The following is a 13,757-nucleotide window of genomic DNA, read 5'->3' as shown; positions in this document are numbered from 1 at the left end:
TAACTTCTTCTGGAGTGGACCACAGGAACGTTTAACCTGTCTCCGAGGTATATTAACAGCTCTGCTCAAACACGGGGAGAGCCAACACAATCCAGCCCGCTCCGCTCTATATTATTCATTCTCATTTACTATTAGATGCCGTTATTCTGACCAGAAACACCAGAGAAGACGGCACATTAGCCAAATACACTTCACAGCAGGCGCACGTACGGCCCGCTTGTAAATCTATAAGAGCTCTGGTTACCCAGAATCCACTGCAGCCATTGCACACCTATGGTTTCTAAAAGTGAAAAATAGTTTTCAAGAGTTTTATAACTGGTACTGTACATAGAATTAAAGGGGTTATTCAGGTAACAAAAACAATATTCTAAGCGATCCCCCTTCCCAATACCACCTTATGTCCAATATACATGTATAACCTATCTTGGACCCTTTCTCATTCTTATCCACTCTGGACATATAAAATCCTCTACTCTGGGTCCACTCCGACCACGCTCAGCTCCCTCTTCCCCCCTCCCTTTGTGGACATGTGATCTGTAACTGTCTATCTGCATCATCTCCATGCACCTGTGCTGTTTCCATAGACTTACATATGTCCCTGAGTCTAGGTTTCTGTAATATGAAAAGTTATAGTTGTATCCCTGCTTGCTGTCAGTGAATGCAGATATATGTACCCGTCTTTGTGTCTCAGCTCTGTATATTGTGTTATGGATGATCTTAGAGTCTGGATGGAACTAAAACGTGTTCATTCACAGTCAGCAAGCAGATATCTAAACCTACACCACACCCCACCTCTGGTAAACAGATGCCGTTATGCAGTACATAGCTACACCATGTGTGTGCCATCTTTGCTACCCCATATGCGCGTTAGCTCTGCTACATCATCAGCTAGTCTGGAATACATACTGAGGTGATGTGATGCAAAATCAGTAAAAATAACCTGTGTCCTGTGTTTACTGTGCAATAGTAATGGCAGCAGTGGGCAGGAAAGAAAGCTAAGGGGGCGAGTACGCAAACAGACCAATCAGGGAGATGCATGATGGGAAATGTAGTTTCCTGGCTGGTGCCATCTTGGATATAGATCGGCTTTTAGAAAGACTTGTAATGCAGGAATGGCAGCAGCTAAAAAGACAGGAGACGGCTCAAAATACTCGCTGAGTAAGACCAGCTAACATTTCATGTTTTCGCTCTTAGGTGGATAACCCCTTTAAGGATAAGTGTTGAAGGAACTTGCCAAATATTTTGGCTTCAGTAATGTTCTCCAAACCCGAATACTTGCCATTTGATTTCAAGCATCTGGAGAAGTTGGATGTCGCCCTAGGGAGTCCTGGAAAACATGGAGACAGCCTTAGGCTATGATCACAGTGTGTAATGTGAACATGTCTATAATGTTTGGTGCTATACAAATAAAACTACAAGGATAATAAGTGCAATGTTTTGGCACCGGCAGATGGATAGTGCAATGTATTAAAACCATCATGTCCATCACCGATAAGCTCCGCCTACTGGACTCATAAGCCCAGAATGAGCAGAGGTTTCAATTAATAAATTATTAGTTGTACCAAGTTTTTTCCTACAGAACTATATATCAATCTGCTCAGCTTTTTCCGCCCTTTATCATGCTGCCCGCAGTCTGGACTCCATTGTCAATGTGATTCCGAAAACGTGGGGTCAGGACAATGACCCTTTAATATATATATATACACATAGGAAAGCTGTCTATTTTGAGCACTTATATTGGGTGGAAACAAACACCTAATAGTAAGATGACGATTTCCTGGATGGCGTCCTGCGGCTGGGCAGCTTATTCTCTGACAGAAGGACAAGGGGGAAAAAAACAAAACAAAAAAAAACAAAGGACCCTACATTGTATTATCAAGTGTTCCCTGGGTTTAAGTGCTCACTATCTGAGGATTAACAATTCACTTATTTGCCTTTTTTACTGAGGTTTTATGGACAAAATGTGTAGCGGGTATGCACTTCATAAATTTCTAATGCTAACCTCCCAAGGACTATAAAAAACAAACAGAGGAGGGTTTACAGGTCACCGGTGGGGTAAAGAGATGGGATTTGGGAGTCAAACAAAGTTTACTCACTTTTCTGGCTAAGTGGAAAAGAGAATTGGTGTATTTTAATACGACTGGTGTGTTGTAGGTTATATCGCTGCTAGATTTAGGCAGATTTTATTATGATTGACAGGATGCCGTCCATAGAATAAACTGTACAGAGATATATAAAAAAATATAAAATCTGGTAAATTAGGGAATTGTCAGTCTTTTTTTCATTCTTTGTATTCAAGGTGAAATGATTATATTATATCCTCACATAACTGCATCGTTTTCTGTGGATATAATAATAATAATAATAATAATAATAATAATAATAATAATAATAATAATAATAATAATACTTTTATTTATATAGCATCAAGTTATTCCACAACATGTAACTAATGGGGAAGTAAAACGCGTTAAACAAATAAAAACAATGAAGCAGAAGGAGAGAGGTCCCTGTGTAAAAGAGCTTATGATAGATAGATAGATAGATAGATAGATAGATAGATAGATAGATAGATAGATAGATAGATAGATAGGAGATAGATAGATAGATAGATAGATAGATAGATAGGAGATAGATAGATAGGAGATAGATAGATAGATAGATAGATAGATAGATAGATAGATAGGAGATAGATAGGAGATAGATAGATAGATAGATAGATAGATAGATAGATAGATAGGAGATAGATAGATAGGAGATAGATAGATAGATAGATAGATAGATAGATAGATAGGAGATAGATAGATAGATAGATAGATAGATAGGAGATAGATAGATAATAGATAGATAGATAGATAGATAGATAATAGATAGATAGATAGGAGATAGATAGATAGGAGATAGATAGATAGATAGATAGATAGATAGATAGATAGATAGATAGATAGGAGATAGATAGATAGATAGATAGATAGGAGATAGATAGATAGATAGATAGATAGATAGATATCAAAACACAAATATCGCAGCACTCAGTGAAAATTCTTGGCCCGGTGCCGTGGTCCACACCCTGATCCACAGGTGTCTATATAAATATCCAAAAAATAACCGTAGCACACAGGACTTTAGTGAAAAAAATATATCTGTATTGGTGATTAATCCATACAAAACACACGGAAAATAAGCGACGTTTCGACGTCTCAATGACGTCTTTCTCAAGCCAGTGAATACATTTCAAAGAAAACATGTGATTTATATATCCTGTGCAACGTAATTAGTGACGTGTTCATTCCACACACATGATATTCAAATTAGCTAACGTGAATGCATGAAACTTATAATAAGGGAACATCAAGTTCCATAGTGACAAAGTGGATCTATCTTATATCACAATTTATACTGATAAACAAAATTATATACAAATATACATCATGAAAAAACAAATCGGAGCCGTAGTGATTAACTCATATGTCGTGATTAGCGGCATCAACCAGGAAATGAGTTCTTGAACCGCACGCCGTAGGTGGAACGCACGGCCATCTTAGATTATACCACCGGGGATGTGGCGTCCTGTTGCCAAAGTAACCCATGACGTCAAAGGTAAGTATCAATAGAATGTAAGATAAATAGTATTGTACCGTGAGTCCAACCTATTAACACAGTTGTCCGTTCTTCCGTATTATACGGTGGACAGAGCCCACGTAGACAGTATCCACCGTCTCTGATGACCCATTCGTGGGATGTCCGCGGAAATCTGTGGGGGCTCAACGGTATAGGTGATAGTTCAGACAATGAATGTCTCATGATTGTTAGCCAGGGTCCTTCATCTCCCGGGGTGTTCTCTAAGCGTTGATGCTGCAATCTCACTACTTCTGAGTTGTCACTATTTCTGCTCCGAGTGATAGGCTTGCCAATAATCTGATCTGTAATCATAAAAATATTTATGTTAATATCATATAACTCGTATTAAATAATAAACAAGATAATATCTGTTACAATGTATTCATTATACTCCGAAGTGTCGGCAATCACGTTCTTGGACCAGACTGCAAATTAGGCACAGCATTTCAGGCATAAAATTATGTAAAACTTGATTCATTTAATATAACAGTATTTTGGTAGGATTTTGAACTCCACATTCAATCCATGGGGTTTTAAGGAATTCAGTCGGAATATCCATTCCAATTCTCTACGTTTTAACATAGATATACGATCACCCCCCCTCACTGGTTGGGGGATGTGATCAATGTACATTAATTTCAAATCACTCTCTCTATGTCGTGCCTCTACAAAATGTTTAGAGACTGGGAGATCTAGTTTTCCTTTGCGTATGGTATATCTGTGTTGTGTTATTCTTGTCTTGGCATCATAAGTGGTTTCCCCCACATATATTAAATTGCAAGGGCACCATAGGACGTAAATAATGTATTCAGTGTTACAATTAATGAATTTATTAATTCTGTATGTTTTTCCAGTACCAGGATGTACAAACATCTGTCCTCTCTGGACATGCTTACAGTTAACGCAACTACCACACGGGAAACTGCCCACGGTACGAGGACCTAAAAAGGTAAGTACAGTATTGTTAATTTTAACATCGGTCTTGACCACTATATCTCTGATGTTCCTAGCTCTCTTATAGGACATCAACGGTCTATTCCTCAACGTAGAAATGTGAGGGTAGCTCTGTTCTATGATGTGCCAGTGTTTGTTTATGATATGGGAGATTTTTGGACTCAGTGAATTATAAGTTGATACATATGGAATTCGTTGTTCACTGTGTCTCTGTCTTTGTGTAGTTAGAAGTATATTTCTATCCATAGGTCTAACTGTCTCAATATGTTGTTGTATTAAATTTCTAGGGTATCCCCTTGTCTGAAAATTACGAGCTAACAGCTCCACTGATTGATCCAAATTAGTGTCTTCTGATACTATACGCTTAGCTCTAAGAAACTGACTTTTGGGTAGACCACGGATCATCCTAAAGGGATGGTTAGACTCGTATCTCAATAATGTGTTCTTGTCTGTATTTTTCACAAATAAGTCAGTTCCTAATTTGTTTCCTATTTTGTACACACGTGTGTCCAAAAAGGAAACCTCAGATGTTGAATGTGACATAGTAAATTGTATATCTCTGTCGATGGTGTTGAGATATTTCCAAAAGTCCATCAGTTGTGCTTCAGTGCCCTTCCAAATGATGAAGACGTCATCTATGAATCTGAACCATCCCAGTAAATACTGGGCATGGTCAGACCCATAGATGTACGTCTCCTCTAGCTGCGCCACGAACAAATTTGCGTAAGTAGGTGCTACCGGGCTACCCATCGCAGTACCTCTTTGTTGTAAATAGTATTGTTTATTAAAGAGAAAAAAATTGTTAGTCAAAATCATATGTAGGAGTTCTAACAAAAAATTTTGACAGGGTGGTGTAAAAGTCGTGTTATTAAGTACATGTCTAATCGCATTTAGACCTTTTTCAGTGGAGATGGAAGTGTATAAACTTGCTATGTCTAAAGAAGCAAGAATGACAGATTCTGTGATCACAATGTCTTTGATTTTAAGTATAAAATCTGAGGTGTCTCGTACATAAGATTTCATATTGGCCACATGATCTTGTAAAATCTTATCTAAAAAAATGGATGCTTTGCTCAATACTGAACCCCTCCCTGAGACTATTGGTCTCCCCGGGGGATTCAGTAGATCTTTATGAATCTTAGGTAGAAGATACAGTCTTGGGGTCTGAGGAAACTCGACCCAAAGAAATTGTCTTAATTTTTTGTCAATAATGTTATCTCTGTGTGCCTCGTCAATTTTAATTTTCAATTTTTGTTTTACAGAATTGGTTGGATCCCCAGCTAAGGGTAAGTATGTATTTGTGTCAGATAATTGTCGTTCTGCTTCTGTTATGTATGTTGTTGTGTCCATCACCACTATTCCTCCAGGAGGAATAGTGGTGATGGACACAACAACATACATAACAGAAGCAGAACGACAATTATCTGACACAAATACATACTTACCCTTAGCTGGGGATCCAACCAATTCTGTAAAACAAAAATTGAAAATTAAAATTGACGAGGCACACAGAGATAACATTATTGACAAAAAATTAAGACAATTTCTTTGGGTCGAGTTTCCTCAGACCCCAAGACTGTATCTTCTACCTAAGATTCATAAAGATCTACTGAATCCCCCGGGGAGACCAATAGTCTCAGGGAGGGGTTCAGTATTGAGCAAAGCATCCATTTTTTTAGATAAGATTTTACAAGATCATGTGGCCAATATGAAATCTTATGTACGAGACACCTCAGATTTTATACTTAAAATCAAAGACATTGTGATCACAGAATCTGTCATTCTTGCTTCTTTAGACATAGCAAGTTTATACACTTCCATCTCCACTGAAAAAGGTCTAAATGCGATTAGACATGTACTTAATAACACGACTTTTACACCACCCTGTCAAAATTTTTTGTTAGAACTCCTACATATGATTTTGACTAACAATTTTTTTTCTCTTTAATAAACAATACTATTTACAACAAAGAGGTACTGCGATGGGTAGCCCGGTAGCACCTACTTACGCAAATTTGTTCGTGGCGCAGCTAGAGGAGACGTACATCTATGGGTCTGACCATGCCCAGTATTTACTGGGATGGTTCAGATTCATAGATGACGTCTTCATCATTTGGAAGGGCACTGAAGCACAACTGATGGACTTTTGGAAATATCTCAACACCATCGACAGAGATATACAATTTACTATGTCACATTCAACATCTGAGGTTTCCTTTTTGGACACACGTGTGTACAAAATAGGAAACAAATTAGGAACTGACTTATTTGTGAAAAATACAGACAAGAACACATTATTGAGATACGAGTCTAACCATCCCTTTAGGATGATCCGTGGTCTACCCAAAAGTCAGTTTCTTAGAGCTAAGCGTATAGTATCAGAAGACACTAATTTGGATCAATCAGTGGAGCTGTTAGCTCGTAATTTTCAGACAAGGGGATACCCTAGAAATTTAATACAACAACATATTGAGACAGTTAGACCTATGGATAGAAATATACTTCTAACTACACAAAGACAGAGACACAGTGAACAACGAATTCCATATGTATCAACTTATAATTCACTGAGTCCAAAAATCTCCCATATCATAAACAAACACTGGCACATCATAGAACAGAGCTACCCTCACATTTCTACGTTGAGGACTAGACCGTTGATGTCCTATAAGAGAGCTAGGAACATCAGAGATATAGTGGTCAAGACCGATGTTAAAATTAACAATACTGTACGTACCTTTTTAGGTCCTCGTACCGTGGGCAGTTTCCCGTGTGGTAGTTGCGTTAACTGTAAGCATGTCCAGAGAGGACAGATGTTTGTACATCCTGGTACTGGAAAAACATACAGAATTAATAAATTCATTAATTGTAACACTGAATACATTATTTACGTCCTATGGTGCCCTTGCAATTTAATATATGTGGGGGAAACCACTTATGATGCCAAGACAAGAATAACACAACACAGATATACCATACGCAAAGGAAAACTAGATCTCCCAGTCTCTAAACATTTTGTAGAGGCACGACATAGAGAGAGTGATTTGAAATTAATGTACATTGATCACATCCCCCAACCAGTGAGGGGGGGTGATCGTATATCTATGTTAAAACGTAGAGAATTGGAATGGATATTCCGACTGAATTCCTTAAAACCCCATGGATTGAATGTGGAGTTCAAAATCCTACCAAAATACTGTTATATTAAATGAATCAAGTTTTACATAATTTTATGCCTGAAATGCTGTGCCTAATTTGCAGTCTGGTCCAAGAACGTGATTGCCGACACTTCGGAGTATAATGAATACATTGTAACAGATATTATCTTGTTTATTATTTAATACGAGTTATATGATATTAACATAAATATTTTTATGATTACAGATCAGATTATTGGCAAGCCTATCACTCGGAGCAGAAATAGTGACAACTCAGAAGTAGTGAGATTGCAGCATCAACGCCTAGAGAACACCCCGGGAGATGAAGGACCCTGGCTAACAATCATGAGACATTCATTGTCTGAACTATCACCTATACCGTTGAGCCCCCACAGATTTCCGCGGACATCCCACGAATGGGTCATCAGAGACGGTGGATACTGTCTACGTGGGCTCTGTCCACCGTATAATACGGAAGAACGGACAACTGTGTTAATAGGTTGGACTCACGGTACAATACTATTTATCTTACATTCTATTGATACTTACCTTTGACGTCATGGGTTACTTTGGCAACAGGACGCCACATCCCCGGTGGTATAATCTAAGATGGCCGTGCGTTCCACCTACGGCGTGCGGTTCAAGAACTCATTTCCTGGTTGATGCCGCTAATCACGACATATGAGTTAATCACTACGGCTCCGATTTGTTTTTTCATGATGTATATTTGTATATAATTTTGTTTATCAGTATAAATTGTGATATAAGATAGATCCACTTTGTCACTATGGAACTTGATGTTCCCTTATTATAAGTTTCATGCATTCACGTTAGCTAATTTGAATATCATGTGTGTGGAATGAACACGTCACTAATTACGTTGCACAGGATATATAAATCACATGTTTTCTTTGAAATGTATTCACTGGCTTGAGAAAGACGTCATTGAGACGTCGAAACGTCGCTTATTTTCCGTGTGTTTTGTATGGATTAATCACCAATACAGATATATTTTTTTCACTAAAGTCCTGTGTGCTACGGTTATTTTTTGGATATTTAGATAGATAGATAGATAGATAGATAGATAGATAGATAGATAGATAGGAGATAGATAGATAGATAGATATATAGCAAGAATAAGCAGCACTCCCGAAGATACTTGTTAGGTGCCAGCGGACGGGTCCCAGACCAAGGAGCAATTCACATAAAGTAGAGAAACTCTGCAGCACACTAGTAGTGTTGAAAACGTGCAATACGTGGATTTATTCCATGAAAATATAAACAGCAAAAGCACAAGTGATACACGACGTTTCGGCGTAGGAGACGCCGAAACGTCGTGTATCACTTGTGCTTTTGCTGTTTATATTTTCATGGAATAAATCCACGTATTGCACGTTTTCAACACTACTAGTGTGCTGCAGAGTTTCTCTACTTTAGATAGATAGATAGATAGATAGATAGATAGATAGATAGATAGATAGATAGGAGATAGATAGAAGATAGATAGGAGATAGATAGATAGATAGATAGATAGATAGATAGATAGATAGATAGGAGATAGATAGAAGATAGATAGATAGATAGATAGATAGATAGATAGATAGATAGGAGATAGATAGATAGATAGATAGATAGAATAGAGATAGGAGATAGATAGATAGATAGATAGATAGATAGATAATAGATAGATAGATAGATAGATAGATAGATAATAGATAGATAGATAGATAGATAGATAGATAGGAGATAGATAGATAGATAGATAGATAGGAGATAGATAGATAGATAGATAGATAGATAGATAGATAGATAGATAGGAGATAGATAGGAGATAGATAGATAGGAGATAGATAGGAGATAGATAGATAGATAGATAGATAGATAGATAATAGATAGATAGATAGGAGAGAGATAGATAGGAGATAGATAGATAGGAGATAGATAGATAGATAGATAGATAGATAGATAGATAGATAGATAGGAGATAGATAGATAGATAGATAGATAGATAGATAGATAGATAGATAGATAGGAGATAGATAGATAGATAGATAGATAGATAGATAGGAGATAGATAGGAGATAGATATATAGGTAGACATTCTATACACACTGCAGGTAACATGTGATACAACAACACATCCATTGTGATGGAACAATAAGCCCCATGTCTGCACATATAGATGACACAATAACATTACCCTGATACACATCTCCTCTTGTATCACAGCTCCGCTCTCAATCCACAACTTAGTGGTAATTGTTTGCTCATTGTCCTTTGGTCTTCTCTCTGTGCAGATGATGTGATGATTAGCGGCCATTCAGCCCATTAGCACTGTCCTTGTCATGATACTGGGGGGGGGGGGGGGGTTGTATATTGGGAGAGCTGGTGTGATGTCTCTTTGCAGAGTCAAGGCCCAGTGTAGACAGTCCCCATGAAACTTGTAATAAACTCTAATCCCTGTAGATAAGCAATTGTCATGCTGTACAATGCTGATGAATTGCTGCCAGGTCCTAAATGGGAGACCCTTCTTTATTTATGGCCCAGATAAAAAGGACTCTTCATCTGGAAAAAAAAAAAAGTTGTTTTCTGAGCTCACAACCTGAGAGCGTCCGCATTAGACAGGCCTTGTTTTCTTTTAATTATTGACATATATTCTGGGTGGACAAATAAACACTCAGGAGCAGACGGGAGGGGGCAGGGTGGGCCGAAGGGACAGGACCCTTCCTCATTCATAGAATGGGTAACGTAGAGATTACATGTTGCCCATTCAAATAAATAGTATACAAATTAGATATCCCAAGGAGCATTGCCTGGTGTGTAGATGGGACGATTATCGTGCGAAAAATCGTTATATCATTCAAATTGAAACGATAATTGTTCTGTGTAATTGCGGGCAACGGTCGAAAAATTGTTCGTGTGTTGTTGATTGTTGATTTGGTTCTTAACCTAAAATTATCGTTAATCGTTCGCTGTAATTCCACATTCGTTCGCTCAAGTTCCGCATTTTTTCACTAATTATTCAGTGTAATTGCACATTGTTCATTGTTTTGCTGGGAATTAACGATCATAGTAACGATCGCAAAAACAATCGTATTAACGATCATATCTAACGACCGTTGTTCTGTATAAAATGGTGAACGATATCAGGTGAACCATAAACAATCTCGTTTGCGATCGTTAGTCGTTAATTGCAAAAAATCGACTAGTGTAATGGTGCGTTTACACAGAAAGATTTATCTGACAGATTTTGGAAGCCAAAGCCAGGAATGGATTTGAAAAGAGGATAGATCCCAGTCTTTCCTTTATGACCTGATCCCTGTTTATAGTCTGTTCCTGGTTTTGGCTTCAAAGATCTGTCAGATAAATCTGTCTGTGTAAACGCACCATTATAGGACCCTAAGCGATTTTTTGATGATCAACGACCTGAAATCGTTTGCTCAATTACACGGAACAATGATCGTTACTTATGATAGCTCTTGCAGTCGTCTTGTCGTCACTATTGCGTTCGTTACTACTGCGAACGACCGAACGACGTCTTACTCCAGGCGAACGATCAACGATAAAAATAGGTCCAAACTCTATCAAACGACCATCAATTTCTCGTTGGTTGTTTAATCGTTGGACTTCAAGACAAGATGTTTTTCTGAAAAAATGCCACTTAAAGGAGAAGTCCGGCCCCGGCAAGAATGTGAAAGGCGGCAGGGGTGGGAAAAACAAAGCATTGCTTACCTGTGCCCTGTACCTTCCTGTGCCCGCGATTAGACCAGCCCCAGGACCCCCACCGGAAGACATTTCCCCCCAGTTGTGATGACGTCATGACTCATGATGGACAGCCTGCTCAGCCAATCAGTGAACAGAGAGGCATTTTGCCCCAGTCACTGACTGGTTGAGCAGCCAGTCCACCAGCCGGGTCGTGACATCAGCTCTGGTGGAGATCCAGGAGCCCAGCTGGGGCCCGCATGTGTCATTTTTTCCCCATAGACTTGTATGGGGGGGAGGGGAGGGTAAAAATGCCAACAAAAAATCATCATATCATTTATATCTATATTAGTATTTTTTCCCCAGTTCTTCAACAGAAATCCTAGAATCACATAATAAATAATCACATGACTTGGAATGGAAAAAAAAAATGCCAGTGGATAAAACACCCAATGGCGGATTATAATGTAGGCGGTTTGGGCGGCCGCCCGGGGCCCGAGGCTCCGGGGGGGCCCATGCCTTGCCGCCCACATTATAATGCCGCCCGGGAGGCCCCCCCGCCACTGCACTCTTGTGACCGCAAGCATTGTTTCGCTTGCGGTCACAAGAGTCTCCGGCTGCCTCCGGCTGATGCGCGGCTGGCGGGGGTGTCCCGTCCTCTCCCCGGCAGCGCGCGCATCTCACAGCTCCTAGTGCTGCCTGGGGCCCTGACTTCCGGTACTGGGAGCGCACGTACCGGAAGTCAGGGCCCAGGCGGCACTAGGAGCTGTGTGATGCGCGCGCTGCCGGGGGGAGGACGGGACACCCCCGGCAGCCGCGCATCAGCCGGAGACTGCAGACGGAGAGAGGATCGACGGGGGAACGCAGGGTAGGTGAGTTGTATTTTGTTATTTGTGTGTTATTTACTGACTGGGGGGGCTTCTATAAAGGGGAGAAGAGGGGGACCATCTATAAGGGGGGGGGGAAGAGGGGGACCAGCTATAAGGGGGGAAAGAGGGGGACCATCTATAAGGGGGAAAAGAGGGGGACCATCTATAAGGGGGAAAGAGGGGGACCATCTATAAAGGGGGGAAAGAGGGGGACCATGTATAGAGGGGGAAAGAGGGACCATCTATAAGGGGGGAAAGAGGGGGACCATCTATACGGGGGGAAAGAGGGGGACAATCTATAGAGGGGGAAAGAGGGGGACCATCTATACGGGGGGAAAGAGGGGGACAATCTATAGAGGGGGAAAGAGGGGGACCATCTATAAGGGGGGAAAGAGGGGGACAATCTATAGAGGGGGAAAGAGGGGGACCATCTATACGGGGGGAAAGAGGGGGACAATCTATAGAGGGGGAAAGAGGGGGACCATCTATACGGGGGGAAAGAGGGGGACCATCTATAAAGGGGGGAAAGAGGGGGACCATCTATACGGGGGGAAAGAGGGGGACAATCTATAGAGGGGGAAAGAGGGGGACCATCTATAAGGGAGGGGGGAGGGGGACCAGCTATAAGGGGGGAAAGAGGGGGACCATCTATAAGGGGGGAAAGAGGGGGACCATCTATAAGGGGGGAAAGAGGGGGACCATCTATAAGGGGGGAAAGAGGGGGACCATCTATAAGGGAGGGGGGAGAGGGGGACCATCTATACGGGGGGAAAGAGGGGGACAATCTATAGAGGGGGAAAGAGGGGGACCATCTATACGGGGGGAAAGAGGGGGACAATCTATAGAGGGGGAAAGAGGGGGACCATCTATAAGGGAGGGGGGAGGGGGACCATCTATAAGGGGGGAAAGAGGGGGACCATCTATAAGGGGGGAAAGAGGGGGACCATCTATAAGGGGGAAAGAGGGGGACCAGCTATAAGGGGGGAGAGGGAAGAGGGGGACCATCTATAAGGGGGGAAAGAGGGGGACCATCTATAAGGAGGAAAGAGGGGGACCATCTATAAGGGGGAAAGAGGGGGACCATCTATAAGGGGGAAAGAGGGGGACCATCTATAGAGGGGGAAAGAGGGGGACCAGCTATAAGGGGGGAGAGGGAAGAGGGGGACCATCTATAGAGGGGGAAAGAGGGGGACCATCTATAAGGAGGAAAGAGGGGGACCATCTATAAGGGGGAAAGAGGGGGACCATCTATAAGGGGGAAAGAGGGGGACCATCTATAGAGGGGGAAAGAGGGAGACCATCTATAAAGGGGGACTATCTCCTATAGGATTAGCACCCTCCTCTCCTGACATCCTCTGTGCTGCTGGGACCTCCCCTATAGATCAGCACCCTCCTCTCCTGACATCCTCTGTGCTGCTGGGACCTCTCCTATAAGATCAGCACCCTCTTCTCC

This window comes from Dendropsophus ebraccatus, chromosome 6, assembly GCF_027789765.1.
Source record: "Dendropsophus ebraccatus isolate aDenEbr1 chromosome 6, aDenEbr1.pat, whole genome shotgun sequence".
NCBI lineage: Eukaryota > Metazoa > Chordata > Amphibia > Anura > Hylidae > Dendropsophus > Dendropsophus ebraccatus.
This window is presented reverse-complemented; position numbering follows the sequence as displayed.